This window comes from Micrasema longulum, unplaced genomic scaffold (assembly GCF_059751315.1).
Source record: "Micrasema longulum isolate JH-2025_06_02 unplaced genomic scaffold, ASM5975131v1 h1tg000142l, whole genome shotgun sequence".
Classification (NCBI taxonomy): domain Eukaryota; kingdom Metazoa; phylum Arthropoda; class Insecta; order Trichoptera; family Brachycentridae; genus Micrasema; species Micrasema longulum.
Window position 1 is genome coordinate 143,013 of NW_028277348.1, and position 20,140 is coordinate 163,152.

A 20,140-nucleotide genomic window follows, 5' to 3' on the forward strand; every position below is an offset into this window, starting at 1 on the left:
TTGACATAATATTCAGCGCAGCTTTAGACTAACTAACATAATGAGGAACTAAGATAATCTTTATCTATGTACATATTTGATCAAACACCATTTGTGATTTCAGTTATGTATTTGTAATTTTTTGTTCTAATATGGGCAAAATGGTAAATGTTAGTCAGTGTGTTAAGTGGGCACTTAAACCAGCCAATGACAAGTCATAAGCACTGTTAATGCCTAGATTTTCATGTTTTGTTTCCTTAAATGTTCTCCATCTCTTTTGTTTTATATTGATCGTTGGGATTATATTTATTTATTTATATAAACGCCCAACGGGCATTTTTATGGACACATTTGAACATAGAAAATTATTTTTTAAAAAGTAGAAAGACTCAATGGTTTATAGTAGACTTTGTGGGAGTGGAAGCGGAAGAGAGGTGTTTATAATTGAATTTTTAAATAAGCGCTTTTCTCGAAAACCACCATGACAGTTTTATTATTTCACAAAAAAAAGGTCAATGTTTGTTATTACATAACTACTAATTTGTTTTTTCCATTATTCTCTCGATTGAACGTGAACAAAATAAGTTTTCGAAAATGCTCACTTTCTTCTACTTGGTATTTCATTTTGAAGGCTTGTAATCGGCCTCCGTAGTGTAGTGGTCAAGACGCTTGACTCACGCACGGAAGGTTCCGGGTTCGATTCCCGGTGAGAACACAAAAATTAAAATGGGATTTTTCTCAAGCCTGGGTGTTCTGTGATGTAATTCACCACTGTAATTGGGCCTCCTGGCCTGTTGTGGTGCAAAATAAAATTAAAAAAAAATAATAATAATAAATGTAAGGTAAAAGCAAACACACAATCTTGTACTATAAAGCAGAACATATTCTTTGAACTAACGTGTAATCTGTACCTTTTTTTTTTCATGCTCATTTTGAAATTTGATGAAAACGGTCACAACTTACCTAATACTTAATATTTTTTTATTTAATTTTTAAATGATAGTTATTCATTTCCAAGCACTATTTACGCTTTATCTGCATTCAATTTGTTGATTGAATCTTAAATTATTTGGTAAAGCTGCATGATGAAATTAAATATTTTTTTTAGTGTAATTGTTATTTTATTTAAAAATCAAACACCACTACAGTTTTGGAAGAGCACTCCTCTCATTTACGGGTAATACAAAACTTGTATCTTAATTTAGAAAACAATGTTCGCACTAAGTGGAATATTTACCCACATATGCAATCTTAGTTTCAATCACTGATTTATTCGTTTTATTTTTTAGACTCTTCCATTACAATTTGAACAGTATTTCATATTTATAAAATAAATTTTGTATCACCCTTTGATAGATAAGTTCTCTTTTTGATGTAATAAACGGTAATAGTACTAAAAATAAAATAAATAAAAAAATTGACAATAAGTGTAACGAAGTGTATGTCAATTCAATCGATAAAAGCATTAACATATGATAATTGGAATTGATCATTAAATAAAAAGCTATTGTATTTGAATGCATATATAACGAATGTAATAAATACCAGATGATCATCATTATCTTTCCATGTCGCTCCCCAGTTGGAACATATGATGTTTACAAAGATCCTTCAGACATATTTGTCGGCTGCCAGCTCTAACATCCTCCCAAGTCAGGTTCGCGTCCCGTAGTTCTGACATAAACTGCCGACGAATAATCAGCAGTGGACGTCCAAGACGTCGAGAACCTGGTGCCTTGTGATGTAGGCAAGCGTGGTGAAGGAGGCATCAGCAGTACATGCCCAAGCCAACCTATCGCCTCCGCTTGATGATAACTATACCAGATAAATTGGAATAAATAAATAAACAGAAAATTTCACATATATTATGTTAAATTTCGTATTTTTTATGCATAAATATGTATTATCACAAGTTTTTTCCTTTTCCGCTTTATTTTCTTTCTTAAAAAAAAAAAACATTTTATGGTTAAATATTAATATGAAATTAGAATATATAAATAGTCAAAGAAACCAATCTAATATAATAATTTGTAAATGCTAAAAGTATTTCATTAAAAAATCGCAACGCCAATGTTTATTAAGTATTTCATTACTAAATAAATATTTAAAAAAAACTTTAATAATTACAATGAAGCCATCTCTGACGTCACACTTCCTTCCCCTTCCATATCTCAACTCATCTCATCAACTTCTCTCACCTCCGCAGCTAACTTTATCCTCCATCAGTTTAATTGGATGAAGTGCGATTGTGTCCTATGCGAGGTACTAACCAGAACAGGGAACACTATGTAGATGCCGACACAGAGCACGGAACGCAGAGTGTTGCATATATCAAGAACAATACACACGAGGTACGCTCTGTACGATCCTTAGAGGATTATTAATGCTCAACTTCAAAATTACTTCCTTTCCACCTTTTCATGCATACTTTTATTCATATTTTTCTTTTCAGTGCTATAATAGAACGGCGTATATTAACAAAAAATACTTTGATACAATTAAAACACAATTACAAAATATAACATTAAAAGAATAAATTACACCTGAGATACCAGCAAGGGAACATTGTTCTGTATAAAAAATAAATAATACAAACATCGTAGAAGTATAAATAAATAAAATAAATAAATATGTGTATCCACCCTACAAAATGCAAAAAGAGATAGATATCAATTTCATAATGGTAATTTCCTCCAAATCACTGAAAAAAATAGCATAAAATATTTAGGCATAATAATTGAAAAAAAACAAAATTGACCGATCAAATAAATATTTTTGTAAACAGAATGAGTAAACTTTTATGTGTAATTATTAAATTAAGAAATAAATTAACTATCGAACAATTAAAATAAATTTACTTTGCATTAGCCCAATCCATATTGCAGTACGGAATAATTAGATTGGGTGGTGCTTTTAAAACAAATATTTTACCGGTTGAAAAATACAAAAAATAATTAAAAAGTAAAAATAAAAAAACTTCTACTTTTCCTGGATTTTATATATAAAATCGTTATCAAAAAGAATTGGTTTACTATAATCCATAAAGACAACATTAATTTTAATGGAAAAAAATGAATAAAAAAATGTGTTGTTTCTACGTCACAAAACGTAAGTGCACGACCTATAACATCTGGTAACACTTTAATTCCAAAATTAAAAACAACTACAGCTCAAATCATGCTAACAGATGAATATTTTTGTTTAAAGAAATGAAAAAAGGAAATAAAAAGTGCCGTCAGGAATGCAACATACGAGTATTTAAGAAAAAAGCGTAAAGTCATATGTATATATTTTTTTGTGTAGCACTAGTTGAAAACATAGTTTATTAGTTTTTTTGTAGTTTATATGTTATACCAAAAATATTAATAATGAAAAATAAAATAAACAAATAAATGTAAGACGTCGCTCTCCATAATGTACACAAGATTTTTTTCTTTTACGTCATGGAAAACGTCAATGTAAACATATGTATAAAATTTATATAAAAAAACGTATTTAGTGTTAATATTTTATATTTTTTTATCTGAAATAAAAAACGAATAAAATTCAACACCCATATATTTTTATGAGATAATTTTTTTTAACAGTAACAGGTGTATAAAGGACCTTAGTCTTATTGTTAAATTAAGACCTAAATATTTTAGAACACAAGAAAAAAGCCACTTTCATAACATCAGGAATAAAAGTAAATTAAATATTCCATTGACGAAACGATCATTTGTACGAAGAGAGCCAATATGCATGGCAATCAAAACTTATAATAAGCTTCCCAAAAAACTAATGGGAATGACTTTTTAAAAATTATTTCAAGAATGCTTAAAGTGTTTCTAACATGTTCCTGTAGTAAAAATAAATAATTAGAAGCAATCGAATAAATTAAAATGTATTAAATGTAAATAACGTAAGCAATAGACACCATAACTTTTATAATGTTTTTACAGTTGGTATTTTCTTAATTTTTTTTTAGGTACTTTATTATTTAATTTTTCGTAAAATTGTATTTTTTTATTTGTTTTTGGCCAAACTGTAAGAAACGTAGCGGCAAGAAGTCCACCATTTAACCGTGTATACGATTACCTTTGTTTTTTTATATATTTTTTGTATTTTATAACCTGAATATTATGGTTAATTTTTTAATTTTGTTATTTTATTATATTGTAATCATTTTTAAAAATATTTTGCGAGAACCTTCACACACATATACTTAATACATGTACAAAATACAAGTGTCAAATATCATGCCACAAAGTGAAAAATATTTTTGATTTAAAAACACATATATTTATTTAAATCATCAAGTACAAAGAAAATTTTACCTTTGCGGAATTATTGTTGAAAACAATAACTTTCAGCCAACCAAAAAACAGACTGGGCAAAAAAAGAGTTGGTCAAAAATTTGTCCCAAAAACAAAATGTATATCAAAAGATGCATACATGAAAAAACCTAATTAATTGGAAATAACAGCAGTTTTTTAATGGGAGGATAAGTCTTTTACTTATAAATTTAAATTCAAGAACATTATGGTTTCCATATTCAAGAATGAGGAATGTGGAATTCAGTTGATGAGTTTGAAAGGAGAGAGAGAGAAAAAAATATTTTTGAAAAACAATAAAATGAAGTGAGGTTAGGGTTCCAAGGATTTACAGTAATGTTTCAGGAGTTTCTTGAAGGTGGCTAGAGAAGGTTTATTTGTTATACGAAGAAGTAGCTCATTCCAAAGTCTAGGACCCTGAACAGAATAAGAATTGCTTAAAAATGATGTGCTATGTCGAGGAATGGAAAGTGTTCTCTCCTGAGATGAGTGAAGTGAAAGAGCATGATCAGAAAGATAAATTAAATTTTAAGCACGATGTAAACTAGATTAGTACAGAAAAGACAATCGAAAAGATCGGGAGAGATTTTTTTTAGTTGTTTCCTTCTCATATCCTCACTAACACCCTCACGAGCATTCTCACAACTGAAATTAAGTGAAGATACGTCTGCCTCGTTGTGTAGTGGTTGACTCGTTCGCCTACCATTCTTGAAGTCCGGGTTTGATTCCTGGCAGGGCGGAAGAAAATAAAGATCCTCAAGGTTTTTAAACGGCTATATTTTATTGTTCCTGGACTGGCACCTGAAGCGTAAGACTCATCAAATTACCCCCATGTTGTTACATGAAGGTGATCTAACTTCGTTGCATTTGGTTTATCAACGTAGCGCTCTATGCACCATTGCCTGTAGAAAGGGGAATAATGATGATAAATATTCCAAGTAAGTAAGATAAGTAATTTTTTGTTTTGTACACCATTTTGTGAAAATGACCTAAATTATATTTTTATGGTATTTTTTATGATCAATATAGTATAAAGTTTCCACAAACCAAGTGTTGTAAAATTTCCATTAAATATAAACGTAAAAATTGTTTTTTTCAATAAAAAATGGTTTCGTTTAGAATCACCTTAAATTAGCATCTGACAAGGTTTTTCTTTATTAATGTTTATTGTTTTGGCGTTTTTGTTTACTAATCATTGTATTTTTTTTACCTTTTATTTTCTTCATTGTACTAGTAGTTTAACGAAAAATGTTGAATTTGTAACATTTATAAGGTTTCGACAAATAAAGAAAGATTTTTCTGGGTTGTATATTGTTCTGGGAAACCTTTGAAATGTGTCATTTACTTTTTGTTAAACACAAGAAAACTTGACAAGCTCCCAATTAAAAAAATAACCAATTGGCAAGCCGTATAAAATAACGATTCTTTTCCTTCAAATTAAACGATAAACGAAACACTTCAGGGCCTCAATTACAAATAGACGACAAAAGATTTACCAAAGATGGTCAATTGCAATTTCCGTCTATACTTTTGAAAAATATTAACACAAACAGTGCTCAACGTATTTTGGTAATTTTAATTGTTTTGAGAATAAACACAATTTATTTTTAAAAAAAAACATCAAAATAATAGCAAAGGTCCGAAACATATAAAAAAAATATATCGATAAAAAAAACGCATTCATTTAACTAATAAATAAATAAGAAATACGTTTAACCGGAAACAAGAATAATAATTAAATCTGAAAAAAAGAAATGCATTGTTGATTAGCAAAACGTCTAAAAAAATATTATGAATTTTTTATAAATAATTTTAAAAACACGTATCTAAAAATAATATAGAATAATAATTATGTTTATTTTAACAGCGTGTACTAAGGGGGATAATATACTTATAACCAATATATATTGAATCAAATAAAAATAATACTAAAATTTAACCAACAATGCAATATATACGAAACTGGAAGTATACAAAGATAAGATTGCCAATGAAAAGAAAAAAATGAGTCAAAAACTTATTGCACAAGAGAATAAAACTGTACAATTAGTAACCCAAAGAAATAAAAGAAATACATATATTAAAAATCAATAAAAAAATTCTTGATTGATAAACTTTATTATGAACTATCATTTAAAATTTATATTAGTTCTCAAGATCTTATCAACAAACTTAATAATTTCATGGAGATCTGTCACAATAGATCTTCTCCGGTCGCAGTGAAGTCAGGAGCTTGTAAAACACTGACCCCCACGTTGAAGAATAAGAATGAGAACGGAATATAGCGTAAATTAATAAAATAATTGGTCGTTAACTAAAAATGCCAACTAATGATATGAACCCTATCTTTTCTACAAGCAGCCTTCGGTCTACAGATGTCCCGAAAAAATGGTGAAAGCTCACCGTCTTTTAAAAAATCCACCGACTCTATTCAGCGGAAATTCAGAAAGTTAAACTATCCTGGGACAAAATAAAGGAGGCGCAGTAACACTGCCAATAGAGAAGACTTGTGTTTGTCATAAGCTCTGTACAGTGAGTGAAAATGGTTAGTAGTGAATGATTAAAAGAAAGATTTTTATTACCGTGATAAGAAATAGGATATAGATGGCTGTGGGAGAATTCTCTAAAATCAAAGACAGTGACGTGGAAAAACTTTAACAAACAACGAAAAAGTTGATTCAACCGTAGCACTCCAGCACGGAGACGATTGAAACTTGTTGCTCGGAAACTGTCGATAACGAATTCGAATGTAGGGAAAACGACACCATTTGTGTGGTTGCAATTTTTAAGAGCTATCATTACGCCATCTTGGAGTACTCGCAGAGGCGGGGTAGATCTCCCTGTTAACTGATTTCCCGTGGGCGCGATCGATTCGACACACGATACGGGTACACGACACGCCGCCGCCGGAGGCAAGAGCGATGGTTAACCAAATTATTGAGCTGATCTGATCGTTCGTAGGAAGTGACTAAGAAGCAAATAAATTAATTTGAGAATTACTCTTAAAGAGCATTAAAATTTACTAGAAAAAATATTTTAATACTCAAACGTATAGAAAATTACACGTAAAAAAAGCATAAACGTTTTTTCAACTCGATTGAATGAATTTGTTAAAGCTCATAAACACATAAATAATGTGAATCTTAGCTGGTTTACATAACAAAGTATCTGATTTTTCACTAGTCCGTGTCCCGATTACAATGGGAAGTCAACAGGGTTGTTTTCAATTATTAATAAAATAAAATAGATTTTTTTCTACGAAAATGTATTTATTTATATAAAAAATAAGTATACAGTCATATGTTACCTGTAATTTAATATTTTTGAAAAAAAAACATGTGTATATATACACGTTTTTGTAGAAAAAAATCGATTTTACTTGAAAGACAATTGAAGGTAACTCTGTTAATTTGTGATTGTAATGAGGAAGTTCATAGGTTTTTAAATATTTTTATTTGTTAATAGACTGTTAAACTAAGTCAAAATATATTTTTTAAAAATTTTATATATCGTATTATCGGCGCTACGATTTTTCAAAATTTTGTATTTCTGAAATAACTCCGCGTGTAACGTCAGAGGTTCATTTCCGCTTATTCTCATTCAGTTCTTCCTATGGATCCAGAAGCGACAAGCAGACCGGAAATCTTCTATAGCTCTCAGATCATAGGTTGATTCACATGAACCAGTGACGTCATTTAAAGTAGTGCGTTTTTATCAAAATATTTTTTATTATTTTTTCTATACATTTTCAAAAAACTTTGTTTTACAATTTAATGCTCTAATTTTTACCTCGCGTAAGAAAACATTTTTTGTATCCAATTTCCCGTAGGGCTGAAGTTCCTGATTGGGGTACAGAGCTGGTAATTTAAACGCTCTCGCAGCTGTAGGCTTTTAGAACGCGTATTTGCTACGTAAATCACGCTATTAAAGCATTCTCTGCAGTCGCGAGAGCATTTAGAATAGCAGCCCGTATGTGAATTGCTAGCAATTTGTTGACAGTTTGTCTGAGCTACGGATCGAGGACTAAAATTGGAAAAACTCAAAAGGGTTTATCAGAGAAACACCATTTGCTACTAGAAAGCGGACTACATTATTCCTTCAAGGATAAGTAAGCTTTAAAAGTGAACTGTATCATTGCTAATTAAGGAATTCTACATCATCGTTCGAATCCAATTAGGCAGAGGACACTGTATTGGTGCACCAAATGCAGCTAATTGTGATTATATTTTACATACAGGTAAGGTGGATAAGTCTTACGCTTTAGGTGACAGTTCAGGGAAAATTAAAGATTGCAGTGTGAAACCACCCTTTCAGCCAATATTTTATATCAAACTTGCCAAGAATTGATTCCAAGATCTCTAGCATTGTAGGAAAATACACCAACCACGCTGATTAAAAAATATTTATCTTTTAAAAGGGAGAATTTTGGTGCGAAACGTAAAAAAAGTGAAACTATTAAAAACAAATAAGTTACCGTTTGGAGAAAAAAATATGTTTTATTTTATTAAAATTTACCTTTAGGTATTTATTTTTGAATATAGTTTGGAAAAAAAAAACTTACACTAAAGTTTTTTAATCAGTTATTTTTGTTTCGTAGAAAAAAATGTAGACAAAGTAAATGAATTTTATTATTTTTAGAATGTTTAAGCGATTTGTGCTTAAAAACTAAAACAAATTTGGTAGATATAACACAACTTAAACGTATTAAAATTATTCGATTAGATTTCCAATAAACTGTTAGTGAACCCTGAAAAAGGTAGAGTGTGAGCTAGAAAGGGGTGAGAGGTGGCCTCACGTTGGGCGCCAATAGTACGGGTAGCAGGACTGGGGAGGCACGGTGAAGGGTGAGGAGCTGGCGACAGGGTTGGGAGGGAAAACAAGGGGATGAGGAGACCTCATCACAGAAGTGTCATCTCGCTACACATAGGCGCCTCAGATACATCTAGTCAAACGGTTCACATGTTGATTTGCATGAGTGACTTGACAAAAGTAAGGTTGAACCCTATTCTTGGTAGAAAGAATCGAATAAATCATAACCGGTTGTGGAAAAAGATTAAACCTGTAACCGATTATAGCCATGGCGCTTTTAACATAAAATGTTAACAACAAAAAATAAACAATTCCTCATCCCTAGAACCTATCGATTTAAGTAAGAAACTTCTAGATGATTTTTTAAATATTTTCATTATTATTTTTCATTTATCTTTTTTTCAAGTAAGTTTTTTTTTGTTCTATTCATATTAACGTGTCGGGTACATTGACATATCATTACGCAGTGAGTCCTCAAAAGTGACACTTTACTCATGCCCAAACGCTTAGTCATGCCCAACGCGTATTTAGACGTTTTTAAACCGCCAGCCAGCATATTATAAAATTTAGAGTTGAAACCAAAATGCCTTTTCGTGTCATGAAAAAGTGCAAACACCTTTCGGATTGAGTAACTTTTCATTTGTAAATATTTATTCATGAGTGATTAACAAAGTTTTAAATAATTAATATTCAAATATAAATATGTTTTTTTGTAAACGTCAGAATCGTGAACGTTTTATTGCTTACAGGGCCTGCACTGATAGGAATAAGTTTTTGAAATATAATAAATGTGAGTAAATATTATTTTTAATCGAGAGAAATTAAATCAATGGATCCAAATTATAAGGAATTTAAGAGTATTTATATAATTGGAATCCACCAAAAACTAATGTCGATTGTTAGCATTAAAATAAAATCTGTTTAACACACCAAAAATGAGTATCCTCTCATTTTTGGTAGCATGTGCATGCTCGTTGAATGCAGCTCTGGTGTAAATAAACAAACTCAGTCTCTATGGGTGCATCTTCATATCACTATATTTAAAAATATTTTTCTCCGGTGTATTGACATGTCGATGGCCATGTTTTTTTTTACTGTGTTTCTAATTTTGTGTAATATTTTTTGAGACATGTTTATGCGAGAATCCTGAGCGGCATCCATTTTAAAGACTCTCATAATTTCCCAGAAATTATTATTGAGAATAACATTTCGGTGCCCTCCAACATACCCATCAGAACAGTTGTTCCAATACATGAAGGTGCTGGATATGAGACAACTGAACCTAAAAGAAGCCTTACACACTTCTGGTCGAACAATAAGGAGACGTCTCAGCAAAATGTCCGTACGAGGTTTTCCCAGAGCATGAATTATGTCATACCCAAAACCCGTACGGCTTTCGCTCAGAGACATCTCTCATTTATCGCACCGAGAGTATTCAATATTTTGAAAGAGCGTATTAAGCTCTCAAGGACAAAGAATTTTCAAGAAAGTAGTTAATGTCTAGATTTTCCTTAGTGGGAGGGATTTTAGTAGGAAACTTTTTGATGATTTTCCGAATGTTTGAGTTTATTGTTTACCATATTGATGTGCCATATATATATTTACATAGTACAACAGAGATGAAGAACATTTAAGAGAAGGTAATATAGAAGTCTAGGCATCTACAGGGTTTAAGTGGCCACTTTACACACTTTGTAACATTCACCATTCTGCCCATATTTGAACATCTATATTCCTTTAATTCGTTCATCTATTGATGTTTGTGAAATTAAAGAGCTAAAACCTTTATTGATGCGGCTGAGATTCATCTAATTGAATTATTTCACCTACATACTAGGCAACGCCTGAAAATGTTATTTTTAATATGGGCAGAATGGTAAATGTTACACAGTGTGTAAAGTGGCCACCTTAACCAGCCATTAACAGGTCATGTAGATGCCTAGGCTTCTATATTATCTTCTCTTAAATGTTCTTCATCTCTGTTGTAATATGGGGATAATTGTAGGAAGTTGAATCCAGCCCTTGTCTACAAAAATTTGGACAAACTCGAAATATTGTTTATATATATGTATTTAAAATATATATATATATATATATGTTTCTGATTCTATATTTGTGGTGATATGCTCATGTGTCTGTGTCAACTAATTGCTAGTCCCATCTTAACACAGGACTTTTAGTCCCATGGAGTTAGGACTTGTCTCAAATAATGAACAGTAAACTTATGTATGTAAATAAATAAATAAAAAATAAAAAAACAAGTCCAGAACCTTACTTACTGCCTTTGAAATGATAGGCCGTAGTCACTATACAACGGGGCAGTTTAGTTTAACAAAGTATTTTCATTATATGACTGATTCATAATTTTCGTATTTTCACGACCATTCATCGGTAAATATTAATATTTTCGTGTACAAACATAATACCGAAACCGGTTTTGGTAATATTTCAGCAAGAGCAATGATTGAAGTGCGGGAAGTAGCTTTCAGTCAAAGGGCGGAGGACATATTGGAAGACAAAGTTTTTTAATTGAAACAGGCAAAGTTTGATTTATGTTTCCGACGAAACAAATATTGCGATCAGATATTAAATATCGTATTTTGAATTCATCCCCAATTCGAATTAGATGCGTTTATGTGCGAAGGAGCTAAAGGCCAATAAATCAAATGAATATTTACAAAATAAATTACTTTGTTATATTTATATTTGAACATAAGATTTTCTCACCTTAATTGTTATCTTTTATTTGTCCTCTTAGATATGTTATGTTTCTTTTTTACTTTTTTGCTGTTTTTTTTTTATTAATATTTTACTTTCACCAAGTTAAGTTTTAATTATTCAACTTTATTTCATATTACGAGTATATATTACATAATAAATTGTTCACTGCTGTGATTATTTCTGTAAAACTTTTTGTTGTAAAAGGTTTTTTAAACCGTTGATATATAAATAAATACAACAATGTTACAGTAGTAGCCGCTCGATTGTGGAATAATCTACCCACTAATGTTAGAGACGCCCCTTCATTATTTACATTTAAGTCAAGATTGAAATGTCACTATCTAAATATTTAAATTGTTACTTTATCCTTCTTCTTTTTTTCCCATCCCCTCTCCTCTCTTCATAGTATAGTGTTATTTTTTTTTTATAAATATATATTTATTTTTGTTAATCTTTGCTTTTAATTTTTGTATAAAATTGTAAGATTCAATATGTCCATGTATTTATAATTTTCTCAAACTGAACGGTTTGGGTAGGTAGGAAGAAATTGCCTTAAGGCAATATGCCCGCCTTTATATGTATGTATATTTATTGTATATGTATTTAAAGTGTCAAATAAATAAATAATGTTTTGAGTATGTCCAAATGCTTGCAGACTGGCTGGTTTTCCTCCCTAGGGAATTATCCATATTTAAATTTGTTGCAACAGAGTGGGAAAACATTTTTGAGGAGATAATATGGAAGTGTAGGAATTTACAGGTCTTATGAACTGTCATTGGCTGGGTCAAGTGGCCACTTTCACACTGTGTAACATTCACATTTCCTCAACACAAAAGTCAACTGATGAAAGGGTTTTGGAAATGTAGACGTTTAAACATAGGCAGAATGGTGAATGTTACACAGTAAAATTCTTTTGTCTCAAAAAAAAAAAAAAATAATGACAATTTCCTAGACTTCCATATTCCCTTCTCAAAAATGTTTTCCCTTTCTGTTGAAATAAATTTAAATATAAATTTCTTTTTTACGTTTATGTACAAAAACATTTCTCCACAACATCCACATCGATTTTGAAAATACAATTAATTATTCTAACTTCATTTAATTTTTTTTTATCGGTATTCGTAGTGAGTGATGTTTCTCTATTGATTAGCCCTGTTTACGTCTAGATATTTATATTTTCTTCTGATTTAGGTCCCCTTTTCACACGAATCACATTAATTACATCTATCGTTTGTCTGAAATAGAAAAGTATAAATATGGCGTTTGAATCATTAAAGTATCAACCCCTTCAGTTTGAATTGGCCGGTTTGTTTTGCAATAACCGTCGCACGGTGTGGTAAATTTGGACAGAAGAGAAAGTTTGCATCGCTTGTTCTGCCGGGACAAACCACCACAACCGGGAACCGGATAGATAGACGGAATCACAAAAATATCACCGCAGATGTTAATATGAAAACTTATACAGCGAAGAACATCTCTTCTCCAATTTACATCAGAGATTTCAACACAAAAGAAATACAAGTATTAACAAATAACTACACAGATGGAAAACATTGAAGTTGTGGCATTTACAGGGCTTATCACCTGTCATTGGCAGGTTTAAATGCCCGCTTTACTGACTGTGAAACATTCACCATTTTGCCCATAAGTATTTAAACATCAACATTTCTTAAATTTTTCCATCTGTTGATTTCAAACTAACCTTTGAGGCTGTAGTCTGGTAAAACGAACGCAAAATTAGAATATCATTGATTTTGAAAGTTTTTTTTTTATCGGGCTATATTAAAAAAAATAAAAAACACAAATTAGATAAAAACAATATTTTTTTGGTAAGGGCTGGTCTGAAGATCATAAAAAAGTCAATAAGATATTCTTTTAAATTGAATATTACAACCAGAGTTATCTTCTTTTTTCATAAAAAGATAATACAATTCTATAAAAAAAGGTTTCAACTAAAGTATTTCAATAATTTATTTTAAGTATTACCGAAGGCATAATTTTACGTAGAAATAAAGGAAAATGTCACAAAAATGTATGTTATTTAAAATGCTTGTATTTCTTTTCAAAAACAAAAAAATAAAATTTGGCCGCGGCCACTTTCATGTTTAAATTATAACAACAAATTTTAGTTCAATACTTGTCTTTATTGAGATCCCAGATACCTAGGTTCAGTCTAAATTTGAAATGGCGTAATCTGCCGGTCTTAAGGTAATTATATTTTAGTTACGTAAAAAATTTAATTTAATTTTTAACAGAAATACCTTTAAAAATATTGTTTTTATCTAATTTATAATTATATTTTTTTTTAATATTGCGCGACTAAAAAAAAAACATTTGTTCTAAAATGGCAAAATCGTATGATTTCCAAATTTTGCGTTCGTTTTACCAGACTAAAGCCTTAAATAAGCGGCGCAACAACAATGTTTTAAGCAGACAAGCGCCGTGGCGCAGTTGGTAATACGGCTATCAGTAAAATTGGCGTCGGGGGTTCGATTCCCGACAGTTGCAAGAAAAAAATCCAAGAAATATTATTTTCGTAATTGGTCTGGGTGTGTATTTTTCATTACCTCCTTCCATATCTTCTCTATCCTACCCGCTGACTAGGCTCTAAATAAAAGCTTAGCGGGTTATTTCCTAAAATAATAAAATAGTACAAATGTTTGCCAGTAGACTGGGTTAACTAGGGAGTTATTTACAAATAAATTTGTTGCAACAGAGAGGAAAAACTGTTTTGAGATGGTAATTGAAAGTTTAGGCAATGACAGGGCCATGACCTGTCATTAACTGGTTTAGTGACCACTTTACACACCGTGTAACATTCACCATTCTGCCTATGTTTCAGAAAAATCAACGGAAGTGTCGAAGAAATATTTAACATGAGCAGAAAGTTGAATGTTAGACAGTTTGTAAAAGGGCCACTTAAATCAGCGAATGACAGGTTATTAACCTTGTAAATGCCTAGGCTTCCATATTCCCTTCTTGCAACAAATTAAGAAGCAGTGCTTCATTTATTTATTTCCACGTACGTTAGTTGATTTCAGAGACACAGTTAATAGTGACACAACCAGGAACGACCCATGCCTGTGAACCTGCCCCGACTCGCTAGAAAATCCATGTTGAGTTGGGGCACTTGCAATGCATTGCATGATTGTAAAATCTTTCAACGGTGACGTATATGAGGAGGATCGGAGTTAAGAAATTAAAAAATAATGACAATAATAATCGAATCTAATGTTATTAAATTACAAAAATGGACATGGGCTATTGTAGTACACGTAAATACAGTTTTTGCTACCATTCTTGTTTGCTATACGGTTATGAGAAAGAATGTCAATATCCGACAAAAGCCTCCCATATAATTTGCCAAACACACAGTGAAAGTAGTAGAGTTAAATTCAATTAAAATCGCGACACACGAAATTGAACATTTTCAAAGAGTATTGCTTTTTTGTATTTGTAAAACTGATAGGAAGTACATTCACTGTTGATTTAAAAATGTGCATTTCTATTACAGAAATATTTTTTTTTTTTAAATATTTTTTTTGTAAATTAGAAGTTATTAAAAAAAATACGATTCATTTCTTCTTTATAATTATCATTTCACAACATTAAACGATCCCTTTTTAAAATCGGCAATTCCTGGTGTCTCAGAATATGCCAGGTTCAAGTTTATCGTTTGAAAGAGAATTATAATCGGTATTATGATTAAAACTGGTTTTGTGTTTGAAGACTATAGGGACTACTATAGACTATATATATACTTGAAAACAGCTATTTATTTCATGGTGTTCCAATTAACAGATTGCATTTGTGGCCTTATTGATTCATTTTTTACTTTCCAAACGCTAATTTTACAAAGTCCAGATTCAAATTAAGGTACTTTATCTAACATTTAGCACCTGTAGTCTTATTTTTCAAAATAAAACCTACAATTTTCTATCGGGTTGCATACTTTAAGTCCGTATGCGAAAAACTCGCTCCTTTGGCTTAAGTTAAATTTATAGTGCGCGACATGTTCTTTATGAAATTTAAAATTAAACGTAATGTAAATTATATGTTCATGTTATTTCCTAATAAGTAAATATGAATCAATGAACATTTAATAAATAAATAAAACCTAAAAATATACAAATAACGATATTGGTAAATTATTGCTAAATAATAAAGACAAATTACTTTATTAAATAATTCAGGTGTTTACCAATTAAAATGCAATTCTTGGCCTTCTGTTTACGTTGGAATTATGGTGGAAACATCGAGAAATTTTGATATTCGTGTTAAAAAACATTTTATTTATTTATTTTTACATAAACGGCAGAAATAGCCTTCAACATATATATTTATATTAATATATAATAAACATAAACAGGAAAATAACAAAAATGATAAAATTGCATAACTATATCAAAAGTAATAAGTTGGTAAATACACATAAGTAACAAAAAATATTAACGATATATATATACATTAATATGAAAAAGAAAAAAAGAAAGACATAGAAAAAAGTTCAAGAATTATATTGCGAGAGAAAAAAATTAATCAGACTTGTTTTATAACTATCAAGTCTAGAACAAAATATATCAGCCATGTCCTCATTCTGATTACTGATAATATGAGGTGTCTTCACAATAGCGATTTCACCGAATTCGCAAATCACCTAATCAATTTTAATCACGACTTTAATAAAAATACAGGAGTTGAAATCTTACATACAAATAATAAAGGGTTGAAAGTAAATAATATGGAAATATTTCACATTAGGAAAGCTTAAAAAAATAATGTTTCCTTTATCAGTAATAAAAAAACCTTTCAATATAGGCTGTTATACGATGTTCCATTGCAATGGGCACCCTTAACTCATTTAAATCAAGCTCCTCCTTTTATCCCCTCTCTTTTCACTATTTATCAAACAACATTAAATATTCTCATAATCTAATCAGGGCATGTCCTTATTAAAATTCATGTCGTGTCGGTTTTATATTTTTGAGCCACAACTATGGTGAAGGTGTATATTGGGTTTTCCATGTTGGTATAATTGGTGTCCTGACAAAGAGACGGGTACGTCTCGAAACCGGTAGACATAGGAAAGTGGGTGAGTGGTTAAATACAAATATTAAATAACATTTAGTAAAATGTTTGACCAAAAAGTTAATCTTTTTTTTTTATTTATTTAAATTATTTATTTAAAATTCTTGATGGAATTCCATTGTAATGATGTAATAACGTATACTACATAAGAGTTATTAATTTTAAAATACTTGACCAATAAGCGCTTTCACCCTCCAATGGGCATCTTCAGACTGGTGAATATTAAACAGTGTAAGGATAATTTATATAAAACTAAATATTATCTTAAGTGTAGGTACATTTAAAAATAAGTTGAAAAATATACAATACATGCATGATTTGCATTGTTTCTTGAATTTATGTTTCTTCATGTAACTATTGCAATTGGCTTAGGCCGTATTTATAATAAATAAATAAATAAATACGCAATATTTCAATGGAACAGAGTGAGACATGTTATACATATTATATGAAAAACATTTATTGTTAATTAAACATGAATTTTGATAAATCAGCAGATATAATTAAAAAACTCACCTTTATTAACTCCCTTATTTGGACCCTTTACAATGTAATAAAACAATAAATGTTTTTCACATAACAGAATCTTCTCTTAAAGTACACCGCCAACACATGTTTCAATAATTTGTCTAACTCTGTTCCATTGAAATATTGCGTATCGTACCTTTTTCAACGTATTTATAAATGTACCTACACTTAAGATAATATTTAGTTTTATATAAACTATCCTTACACTGTATAGTATTCACTAGTCTAAAGATACCCATTAGAGGGGTGAAAGCGCTAATTGGTCAAATAAATAAGTGAAAGTGTACCAAGTATTTTTAAATTAATAACATATTTGTAAATATAAGTTATTACATCATTACAAAGTTAATGCTTTAAATATTAATAAATAAAACTATTTTGTGTGCATTTTCAGAACACGTACGATGTTCCCACTATATTCTTCCAGCAAGGACTCGCGTACGAGGAAGTTTGTATTAATTTAACGATGGGAGTCCTGCAAGGAGAAAATCGATAGATAGTACTCAACAAGAGATTATTTTCATAGCTACATGTCTGATAGTGCGGCGGGAGAGTTGGACAGAGATAAGGCTGTCACCCGGGGTAACTTTCTATGGAAGGGTCACGCGACTGATAGCCGAACACACCTGATAGTCCCAACAGTCACATAACAGCTGCCTGTTCATTTTACCCGAAATTCAATACACTATTTTTTACGAACAAATATTTGTGTCATATCATAAGAAATCAGCTATTATTGTTATGAATAGTTACGCCATTTACGTCGCATCTTGTAAACGTATTGTATTTTTACTATACACATGGCAGTATAAAAATTAATATTTTTTGAAACGTGAAAATATTGAAGTAATTTAATTAATATTTCACAACAGAGATAAGGAATATTTTAGAGAAAGGAATATGAAATTCTAGGCGTTTACAGGGCCAATAACTAAACAAACAACTCTTACGTAAAATCTCGTTCAGTATTCAAAAGTTTATAAATAAATTTGCATAAAATTACTTAATATTGTTCATTATTTACTATTTTTTTTCTCATGTATCTCTATAATAATGTATACACTTATGTTTATGTATATGTATTTGCATATATGTGTATATATATATATATATATATATATCTGTACATGCATGTATGTATGTGTGTGTATGTATGCATATGCACGTGTATGTATGTGTATATGTTTTTGTACCCATATACCTATGTTGGTACATTCCTTATTTTACTTATTATTGTATCTATTAGTTATTCTTATGCTATCTTTAATTTTAACTAAATGTACATACTTATGTTTCACTGCTGCACTTAAATGTATTTCTAATATATGTAAAAGCCCGTAGGGCATGTAAATTAATAATAAATAAATAATAAATAAATAACAACAGGTATGGAGAATATTAAAGAGAAGGAAATACAGAAGTCTGGGAATTTACAGGGCCTATGACATGTCACTGGCTGCTTGAAGTGGCCACTTTACAAACTAATATTCACCATTCTTATATATGTTTGAACATTCATATTTCTTCAATTCATTCATTCATATTTCTTCAATTTCTTCAATTTTAGTGAAATAAAAGAAAACGAAACCAATGTCGTGAAGAGATTTATCTGATTAAATAATTTCAAATACTAGACAACGCATGAAAACCATTTTTAAATTTTTATACTTCCTTATTAGAAAATTGTTGAAACTCATTAAAACATTTGGGCAAGCTCAAAATATTGCAACTAGTTTAATAAATTTCAATCTTGATTTTAAGTTTAAAAATATCTTATTTAATATAAGTTTGTATTATGTTTAATTTATTAGTAGCTTCAGAATAGGTATTTTCGTGCCTAGTAAAATTGCTAAGGACGCTTCCTTGCAACTTTTGATTGTTGAAATTTTGTTAATTAACAAATGTATATTTTTCATTAATATTAATGCAGCGTAAACTAAATATAGCGCATTTCGATCACGTGTTACATAAATGTAGGGTGTCAACAATAAAATGATTCAGCAAAAGTACTTCCTCCACATATCCAAAACTGTTTTAAAGTTGTTTCTTCCTATCAGTTTCACATATACAAAAAAAAAAGTTTTTTTTGTCAATAAACGAGTTACTTTTAAAACGAGACAGGCGCCGTGGCGCAGTTGGTTAGATGACCAACTGTGAAACTGGCGTCACGGGTTCGATTCCCGTCAGTTGCAAGAAAAAAATCCAATAAATATTTTTTTCTCATTTGGTCTGGGTGTTGTGGTGTATTTTTCATTACCTTCTTTCATATCCCCCTCTATTCCACCTGCGAACAAGCCTAAAAATAGAGGCTTAGTGCGTTATTCCTTAAAAATAATAATTATTTTTATTGAATTTAACTCTACTACTTTCACTGCCCCTTTCAATATAAGTTTGGCAAATTACAAGGAGGCCCTTGTCGGATATTACCATTCATCGTGACCATATTGCAAATACGTATGGTAGCAAAAACTTTATTCGCTATTGAGAAAGAATTGTAAGTAGGTAGGTACTCAGTTTGACAATTTCAACATCCAGGGTTAAGTTAGGTTAGTTTAGATTAAACACACTACTTCGCTTTGATGGGAAAGGACGGCACAAAAAATAACTTCGGTTCATATTCACAGACATTAGCCGATACATAAAATTAAATTTAATACTTTAGTGTAAAACCAACTTGAAATACAAATATTTCACACCAAATT